Below are 9,327 nucleotides of genomic sequence, written 5' to 3'. Positions count from 1 at the left end.
AATGTCAGTTGGAGCAGTTTTTATGCTCAAAAGTGCCAATGACTTCCTTTTAACTCTAGGGGTGTTTGAGATTTAATAGATTAACATACTGAGTTTATTTCTGGGGGCTGTTTTTGAAGAGCTTGGACACGAAATTGTCATTGTCATCTGACCTAGAACAAGACAAATTGGATCCGTAAATTTATCCAAACCTTGTTCTATAGTCAGTTAAGAGTATTTTGAGACCTGAAATTTAGGTGGATTTAGAAAGGAAAGCAGAAAATTACAGTATCTTTAAAAAAAAAAAAAAACATACACACAAACATGTCATAGAGTGATTTTAAAATTCAAAAGAAAATCAAATTAAAACTCTTGAATCTGTAGTCAACAGCGGGATTGAAAGTTTTCTTCTCAGGTTTTCCAGTTGGCTTCAGTGTACATCTAAGTGCCAGCCACTCCACCTACTTTCAATGAATAGATATAATCCTAGCTCCCACTTCTGCTCCACTCCCAGTTTAGACAATAAAGTCGGTGGGAGTTACACATGTTAAAAGAGACAAGATCTGACCTGAGTCCCTTGAAGTATTACTAGTACTATTCTCAACAGTACTATGGGAAATGGAAGCTTGCAACCTCCTGGAGAGAGGAGGCAGAATTTTCATTGCACTAAAGTGGGGAAAAAGTTGGATTGGCGGGAGCTTTAGAAGACAGGAACAAGAAGGCAGGAAGTGGGCACACTCTCACCAATACAAATAAGTGGTTATTTAGTCAGTCTCATAAGCTTCCATCAATTAAAAGGAAATTTTATCTTATGGCAATATCCAAAGGGAGGAAAATCATTCTTGCCTTCTCAGAAGGTAAAGCTAATGCAAAGACCAAGAACCCAGGCCTCATAAAACTTTTCTACATCTCCTAGTTGCAGAAAAACAGTTTCCCAAATGAAGCTGCTTAAGACCTAGTGAGGTAATTTGTGGGGGAAGAAACAAGACACAGCCTTTCAGGGCAAATGACCAACCCAAGCGCCCCTGATTGGGATGAGGACAGCCACAGCTATACCGAGGCATAAAAATCACAAACAACTTAGTTCATAGAAATTCCATACGTTTGCATAGCTCTTAGCAATTAGAATTGCTCAACTAAACCTAAACACCTCCACCTGGGAAAATTGCCATGAGGTCTTGCTAGGCAGCACCTGGGAACATCTCACCTCCTTGCCAGGGAATGGGTATCTCATATTGGACTCTTAGTGCTTAGGTGTGTCTGACCGACTGGGGTGGACTCAAATATTGTCTCCAGGCCTCAAGCTCATCCCTTTCACGTGAGCAACAAGGGATGGCGGGGAGCAGTTCACAGAGGGACGCGGGCATGTGGCTCTTCTTGAACCGCTGCAGAAAGGAGCTCATCAGTTTTCCACTAGGTTCGTGCTTCAGTCTAGCTACCGGGAGCGTCAGTCAGCTTACAGGTGGAGGTACTGGAGTACATAGCGTCTATTCTCAGAAGCCTCTTCAAGATTCATTTCGTTGACTTCCATTTTACTTCTCTTGTGTTCGATGATCTACTGGAGCTGATGCACTCCATAGTCAGGCTTGGTGGTCAAAGGTCCAGCTGGAACCGTCTTGCCAAGGACACCAAACACCATGTACAGGCACAGCCAACCAACCAACGCAGTGCTGCCTGGGCAATAGTGGGTCTGCTTATGAAAGAAAAGAAGCCCATCAACCTTAGAAGGGAAGTCCGTGTATAAGAACTTGCATAGGCTCTCCGGGATACATGGGAACTTTTTTAGACCCACAAATTTCAATGGAATAAGCCCGATTTTATCTCCAAGTCCCTGCTCTTTTGGTAACTTTGCCTGCAATAGAATCTAAAATCAGTGTGGTAGTCATAGACAGGGGGTCCCCTCCAGGACATCACGTCTAGAACATATTAAGTCTGGTTCAGTTCATTGTAGATGCAATACAGGGTGTAGTCTTTCCCCGTGGATGAGGTGTGCTTATTGACTCCAGGAAGGAAGGAAACCTGTTGACACAGTATCCTCTCCTGGTGTAAGATGTAGTGGAACCCTTGGACGCCACAGCATGGGCTCTTTTCCCCCACGGTACAACCACCACAGTCCACTTCTGCTCCAGATCTGAAGGGACGATAATCAGCGACTTTGACAGCATCAACTGGTTAGCCAAGCGCCTTACCAGTGTAGCTGTCCATCCCTTCTTCTTCCTTTTCTTCCTCCTTATCCATCGCCGTTCAGTCATCCTCGGTCAGTCTCCTGGATTCACTTAGTCTAGTCGCTTGGAATTCTGAAGCTTCAGGAGTTTCCGACGCCTTTCCCCCTGTTCCAAGGAGCTGTATTTGGATTTGTACTGCATCAAGCAGTGAAGCGCCGAAGGGTTGTTCAGGTCTTGGGAAATTGAAAAACTGCTAGCCAGGGCTTTACTCAGCTCCTCCATGTTCCGTTGTGGCTGCTGTCGGACTGGGCCGGTGGCGCTCCGGGGCAGTGGCCTGGAGACCAGGGCATCCAGGACTAGGCTCTGGGGCAGCAGGTTCCGCCCCACGCACCAGCCCTTGTGGGAGAGAGCGGAAGCAACCAGCTGTGCGCCCTTTTTTAAAAAACTAAAAGGACCTATACGTACAAAAATATTTATAGCAGCTCTTTTCTGGGGGCAAAGAACTGGAAATTGAGGGGATGCCCAACAACTGGGAAATGACTGAACAAGTTGTGATATATGATTGTGATAGAGCACTATTGTATTATGAGAGATGATGAGCAGGATGCTCTCAGAAAAAAACCTGGAAAGACTTACATGGACAGATGCAAAGTGAAATGAACAGAATCAGGAGAACATTATACACAGTAACAGTAATATTGTAGCATGATCAACTGTGACTGACTTAACTATTCCCAGCAATAAAATAATCGAAGACAATTCCAAAGGACTTATGAAGAAAAATGCTATCCATCTCCAAAGGAAAAAAAATGATCGTCTGAATGCAGATCAAAGCACACATTTTTCTTTTATTTTTTGAGGGGGTCTGTTTTCTTTCACAATTTGCCAAACATGAAAATATGCTTTGCATGACTGCATATATAACCTGTATCAAATTGCTGAAAGAGACAGGGGGAAGAAGAAGGGAGGGAGGAAAAGAAATTGGAACTCAAAATGTATTTTTAAAATGAATGTTAAAAATTGTTTTCACATGTAGATAGGGAAAATAAAATATTAAATTAAAAAAACACATGGCTTTTCTTAAGACATCTTCTATATTCATTGTTATCCGATTTTAATACCAAATGTTTTTGCTAAAACTGGTATTGGATAGGTGTTATTTACTGTTGATATATTCTTTTAATTAAGCTTTAACTTCAGAATGTCAGTCTCTTAACAAAATCAGTCTCAGGTTTCCCCTTGATGACTTTATAGTCCTTGTGTCTTCCCTGGAGGTGACCAAAGTATTTAGAAGTATCACTTTCATTTGGCATCCAGAATCATACTCAAAATATTTAGTCTCTAGTCTTCCTTGAACACATATTATGAATTTTTATACTTATCAAATGCAAATAACATTATAATAATGATAGAGAAAGATTCCATGAGCTGCTTAATGGGCTTTTCAGTGGAGCCATACGACTTCATCCTAATGCTAACCAAGTGCATTTGGCCAATGATATATTTTTGTTCAATTCTCTCTTTGGCTAGAAAGCAATACTCATTTCTAATAAAGAGTAATGAAAATCTATATTCCTAGAAAGATTAATAAATGTATTAAACTGTATTCCTGTGGCATTATTTATTTTATATCAATTGTTCTTGATGTTGCTGTGTTGATTGCATGTTTTAAATAGAAAACAGGTTTCCATGAAAACAATAAATACTCTTGCATTCTTACAATTATTTTTTTCTTCATAAGTCAGCAATTATTATTTAAGTTCAAGAACAAGTTATGAAGGAGGGGGCACATTCAGAGCTCAAAGGTAGAGTCCTAGGGGAGGGGGAGAGGGAATGAGACAGGGAAATGAGAGCCTATTATCTGTGTCTGCTCTAGATAGGGTTGATCCTGATTTCTGAGCCTTGCACAAGGACACACAATAAAGCACATGATAAGATAAAGTTCCAGGGGGTTCAGGTTTAGGGAAACATCAAGGGATGGACAAAGTTATACATTCAACCAAAGGTGAAGGCTGGGATTCTCCTTGGATCAGCAGCACCGCTTTTTTAGGAATTGAAGCATAGTGATAAGTTCCATCCCACTTATTTCAGCTTTTATGAAACATTCTTGTAGTTAAAGTCTTTGTGCTAAAGAATTCTTTCATCGCCCCTCTAACTTCTTGTACTTTGCTTCTAGTTTCTTTGAATATGCATCCTACTTGTAAGCTGCCTGCTCAAGAGCTGCTACTTGCTCCTCAGTTAAAGTGGTCTGATCCAGGTAAGGCTGAAGTGCTGCAGATTTCTGGTTTAAGTCCTTTAGGTTTCTACTTATGTTTACTGCATATCTTTCATTTCTAGATGCTTCAGGCTAGTCAGTTTGTTCAAATTTTCCAGGAGTTTATAGTCTTCACTTGTGGCTGTTAGCTTGCCTGTCAGGTACATGGACATTTTGGAAAACATGTACTGACACAGCCCCTCAGTGTCCACCTTGGTGGGTTCTGTGGTCTCCTTGGCCATCTCCAACACAGCATCGTCTAGGCCAGGGAAGGAAGGAAGGAGAAAGGATAGAGGGAAGGATGGGGATGGGAGAGGGAGGGGAGAAAAGGGAGAGGGGACAGGAGGGGACAGGAGGGGACAGGAAGGGTAAAAAGGGGAGTGCATTCTTACAATTCTTGGACCTGTTTTGTATATTTTGTGAATTATTTCAAGTAAGACTACAAACTCAGAAAATCTTGAGTTGCAACAGAGGAAATGTGAGATCCAGCATAGAGTCAGTCCAAGTTGAAGTAGTATTTTCCATGGACTACAGATGCTCCTGTTTACAGATGACATTGTACTAGTTATACCAGAAAATGGGATATCACAGATCTTTCTGAAAGAAATATATAGCAACTCAAGAGTTTTGGCATGACCATTCACACAGGAAATGCCAAGTGGAGGAAATATTTCTATTGTCAATATGATAATGTGTGTCTGAATTGACAACTTATAAAAATGGCCCATTGTATGAACATATGGGAAAGGTAATAGAGATAGATAATAAGTCAGGCAGAGATTGGAACAAGAGGAGGAGAGTGGGTTGTATATCCTTCATAAAATTGTAAAGCTTTTTTAATGACCCCAAGCTTCCTAGAGAAACAAAGGCCCAGCTTTTTAATGTCAAAATTCTACCAAGTTATCATATTGCATAGAAGCATGAAATATAAGTCTGCGAAGATTTAAAAATAAGTATCACATGGAGGGTAATGGACGGGCACATGGTGGGTATGAGCAGGCTCAACATCTATCTAATGAAAAACTTTGAAGAAATATAGAAGTAAAAGATAATAAGGAATTCTAGAATAGGAAGAAAAATAGGAGTAAAGTGGCAAGAATGAAGGATAGCAGATATATAGGCAGAATGCTTTAAAACAAAAAAGGCCTCTAAAATATTAGTTAACCTCATGAGGTGTACTTATGGTAGGGCACTGACAAGAATCACCCAGGGCAGGCAGGCATAGTCAGTCAGTCAACAAACTTTGATTAAGTGTCTATTATGTGCCAGGCACTGTGCTAGTATTGTAGATAAAAAGAAAATCAAAAGATAGTCAGTCCATGCCCTTGAGGAGCTCACAGTCTAATGGGAAGAAGAAGCCTTGAAGAGAGGGTAAGGATTACGTCTCCACCCTCAAATCTTAGATGGAGAATGATCTGATTCATTAGAGGGAACTTGCAAATCAATAAGATTACAGGCCCCTTCAAATATCTGAGTCATCAAAATCTGCGATGGTTTTATGATTATGTTCTAGGTGTATTGCCTATAGAAAATATTGTGAAGATGATGAAAAATGGACCCATTTACAAAATCGCTGTAGCAGAAAAGGAGCCAAGGGGCTGAGGACTAGTTTGATTTATGAGAAACGCCAAGATATAGCCAAAGATATACAACGAGCAAGGACAGAAGGAAGTTGAAGAAAGCTGCACAATGATTTTTATAACTTTGTCATTGAAATGGCAAATTAAAGCAAACAATCAAAAACAGAATCAATGACTAATCATGAAATCTGTCATGCCCTTTGGTAGACTAGTGTATTTGCCCTTTGAATTACACTTCAATGAATGGCTTACATAATTTTCACATTATCGCTTTTTCTCTTCCCCCTTTGCTCCCTTTATTTCTAACTCTCCTTCCTTCTTTCCCATTCCTCCATATTTCCATATTTCAGATTGCTTCCCTGCTCCTTATATGCTTCTTTCACTTTTTGTCTTCCCATCTTTCCTGCTCATTCATGCTTCATTGCTCTCCTTCTATCCATCTGGTCCTTTCCTTCTGTCATCCTTTTGATTTTGTCTCTTTTTTTTCCCTATTGCTATTCCTTACCCCCTTCCATTTGTTATTTTCCTTTGTGAAGTGTCTGCTCTCTTTCCTTTGCTAAATAGTCACCACACCACTATTCTCTCCTCATTGACATACTGGACACAGAGGAGTCTGGACTCAGTATTCTGGTGGAGGAAATTTATTTTACCTAAGGGTTTTTACTGCTATTATTCACTAACCAAAACTTCTTGACCTGGAATTTATGAACTTTTTTGTAATCGTATTTCAATATATTTGGTTTCCTTTGTAAGCGTATATATTATGTTTCAAAACATTATTCTAAGAGGGAGTCCATAGGTTTCACTAGACTTCCAAAGGGGTTCATGGCACAAAACAGGTTAAGAATTCCTACACTAAAGCTAATATTTAGAAAGGTCTGTTGATCACACACATCTTTTCAGATGTAATGCTAACAGTTTTAACAACACCATTAGTCAAGTCACCCTCAAATATGATAACTTTTAAGTTGCTTTAATAAGTAATTCCAGAAAAAGTTCACCATAAGTCCTGCAAATGACAAATGGAGAGATCTCTATCACCAAATACCCATCTAGTATAAAAGGTACAATAACTCAGTACAAAAGGAGATAGGCTTACATGCAGTTGTTATTTAAGGAGTTTTTCCCTAATGCCAGAAACCCCCAGAACTCATGGATTCTCATAGCAAGTATTTAGCTAATGTCCCAGATTTAAGGGTGGGGATAGAATTCTCATTCATTCCTCATAGCTTCTTCTACTGCCAAGTGAACATCACCTATGCACCATCTGTGAGGGGGATGAAAGAGCTGGCTATCACTGAATAAGAACCTTTCCAGGTTGAAGTCCACCCATCTAATAACTGAATGTCCCACCTAGATCTGGAATACACCAAGCTTTAGCTGCCTGGTTTGACTAAATTCTAATCCAACTCTCTCCACCTCTTGTTTTCCATTGTAATATCTGTAATGTGTAGTCCTTCAAATGCTAAGATGATTTCATTGACCCATCATCAATATTTTCAGTCACTTCCTAATAATGGTGACAGGTTGTACTGAGTTTTACTTCTCACCTGATGTTTTGTTTTTATGATAAGTGGGGGATGTTTTTAAGAGAATGCCAAAGTCAAGCTCTTCGTCTATAAAATAGTTTTTAATTTTGTAAATTCAGTTGTATTATGCAGGCATCAAACACTGGTTTTATGCATACTAGGTTGTCTCCAGTTATCACAAAAAATGAAATACAATTCTAAAAAACAAATTAATTTTAATTCAGTTAATTAATAAACATATGTATCATGTTGTACAGTTAGAGAGAGAAAAATGGGGGCTATAGAATCCTACAAACATGAGTTAAGTGTGATACCAACAGAAAAGTGGGAAATCACAACTTCAGTGGAACATCCTGGCCAAGTCAGCTAATATATGTATAATGTTTTTAAAGTCCTAAGATCATTATACTTAAGAGTAGGAAGAAACCTCATAGGTCTTTTTTGAAAAATCTCTTCCTATTCTATAAATTAGGAAACTGAGGCCCAGAATTGCTAAGTGATTTGTCCAAAATCATACAATAGCAAAGCTGGGATTCAAACCTAGAGCTGCTTACTCCAAATTCAATACTCTTTCTACCAGATTTTGGACCATTTCATAAGTGGATAATAATAATTGTTACATTTATGTAATGTATTATATACATTAATTCAATTGATTTTCATCATGAACCAATAAGGTAGTTGCTATTACTATATCCACTTTATAGATGGAGGAAAGAGAATTAGGGAAGCCTTGAAGGAAGAGAAAAATTCTTAAAGGTGAGGATAAGGAGAGAGTATATCCCCCATCCGGCAACTGTAAAATCAAGTAGTTAAAAGATGGCTAGTTTTCAAAACACTCATGGACCAGGCTGATTGGAACATACACTATCTGGAGAGGAGTGATGGGAAATAATGTTGGAAATATAGTTTGGAGCCAGATCTTAAAGGGTCTTCAATTTCAAATGGGGTTTGTATTTCTTCCTAGAACAAAGAGGGAGTCACAGAAACTTTTGAGCCAGAGAATGATGTGGTTAGACCTATGCATTAGAAAAGCTATTTTGACAGCAGTGTAAAAGAATAGACTGAAGAGATTAGAACCTAGAAAAAAGCTTCTTAATTTGAGATCTATGAACTTATTTAAAAAAATATTTTGATGTCTACATTTCAATATAATCAGTTTCTTTTGTAATCCAATGAATATTGTTTTATGCTTTTCAAAACATTATTCTGAGGTTCATAGGCTTAAGCAGATTGCGAAAAAAACAAACAAACAAACAAACAAACAAAAAAAAATTAAAAGTCACCAGATATATATCGGACATATGCATATGTACACACAGACAAACACACACAGACACACACACATACAAGAAAATCTAAGAACTTCTGGTCTAGAAATAGAGCCACCAATTAAAAGGATATTAGTGCAGGTGTCACCTGAGTGATGACCTGAGTTAAAGTTAAGACAATGCAATCAGAGAAAAAGGGATGAATATGAAAGATGTTAGAGAGATAGAATTGACAGGTCTTGGCAGATGATTGAATATAGGAGGTCATAGGGTCAAGTGAAAGGGTCAAAGCTTCAAACTTGGATGACTTGGAGTGTGGTGTTGCTATTAATGGAAATAAAGAAGTGTGGAAAAGAAACAGGTTTAGGAAGAAATGATTAATTCAGTTTCAAACATGTTGATTTTAAGGAGATTTAGGGGCTTACAGGCAGGATTGTTAAGCCGACAATGTGAGAATTCAGTTCTGGCAAGAGATTCGGGTTGATATATATATATATAGTTATCAGTATTAAAATGATCATTTAACATGGGTGCTAATATTACCACAAG

The 9,327-nt window shown here is 38.7% G+C and overlaps 2 pseudogenes; both read right to left on the bottom strand.

Moving 5' to 3' along the window:
* Positions 1 to 1,410: 1,410 nt before the first annotated feature.
* Positions 1,411 to 2,426, bottom strand: LOC114046286 (annotated as a pseudogene).
* Positions 2,427 to 4,284: 1,858 nt separating this feature from the next.
* On the bottom strand, positions 4,285 to 4,643 carry LOC114045839 (annotated as a pseudogene).
* Between the last annotated feature and the right edge of the window lie 4,684 nt (positions 4,644 to 9,327).

This window comes from Vombatus ursinus, unplaced genomic scaffold (assembly GCF_900497805.2).
Source record: "Vombatus ursinus unplaced genomic scaffold, bare-nosed wombat genome assembly UNPS02001419.1, whole genome shotgun sequence".
NCBI lineage: Eukaryota > Metazoa > Chordata > Mammalia > Diprotodontia > Vombatidae > Vombatus > Vombatus ursinus.
Note: the sequence above shows the minus strand (reverse complement) of the source record. Positions and strands in the feature narration are given on the sequence as shown.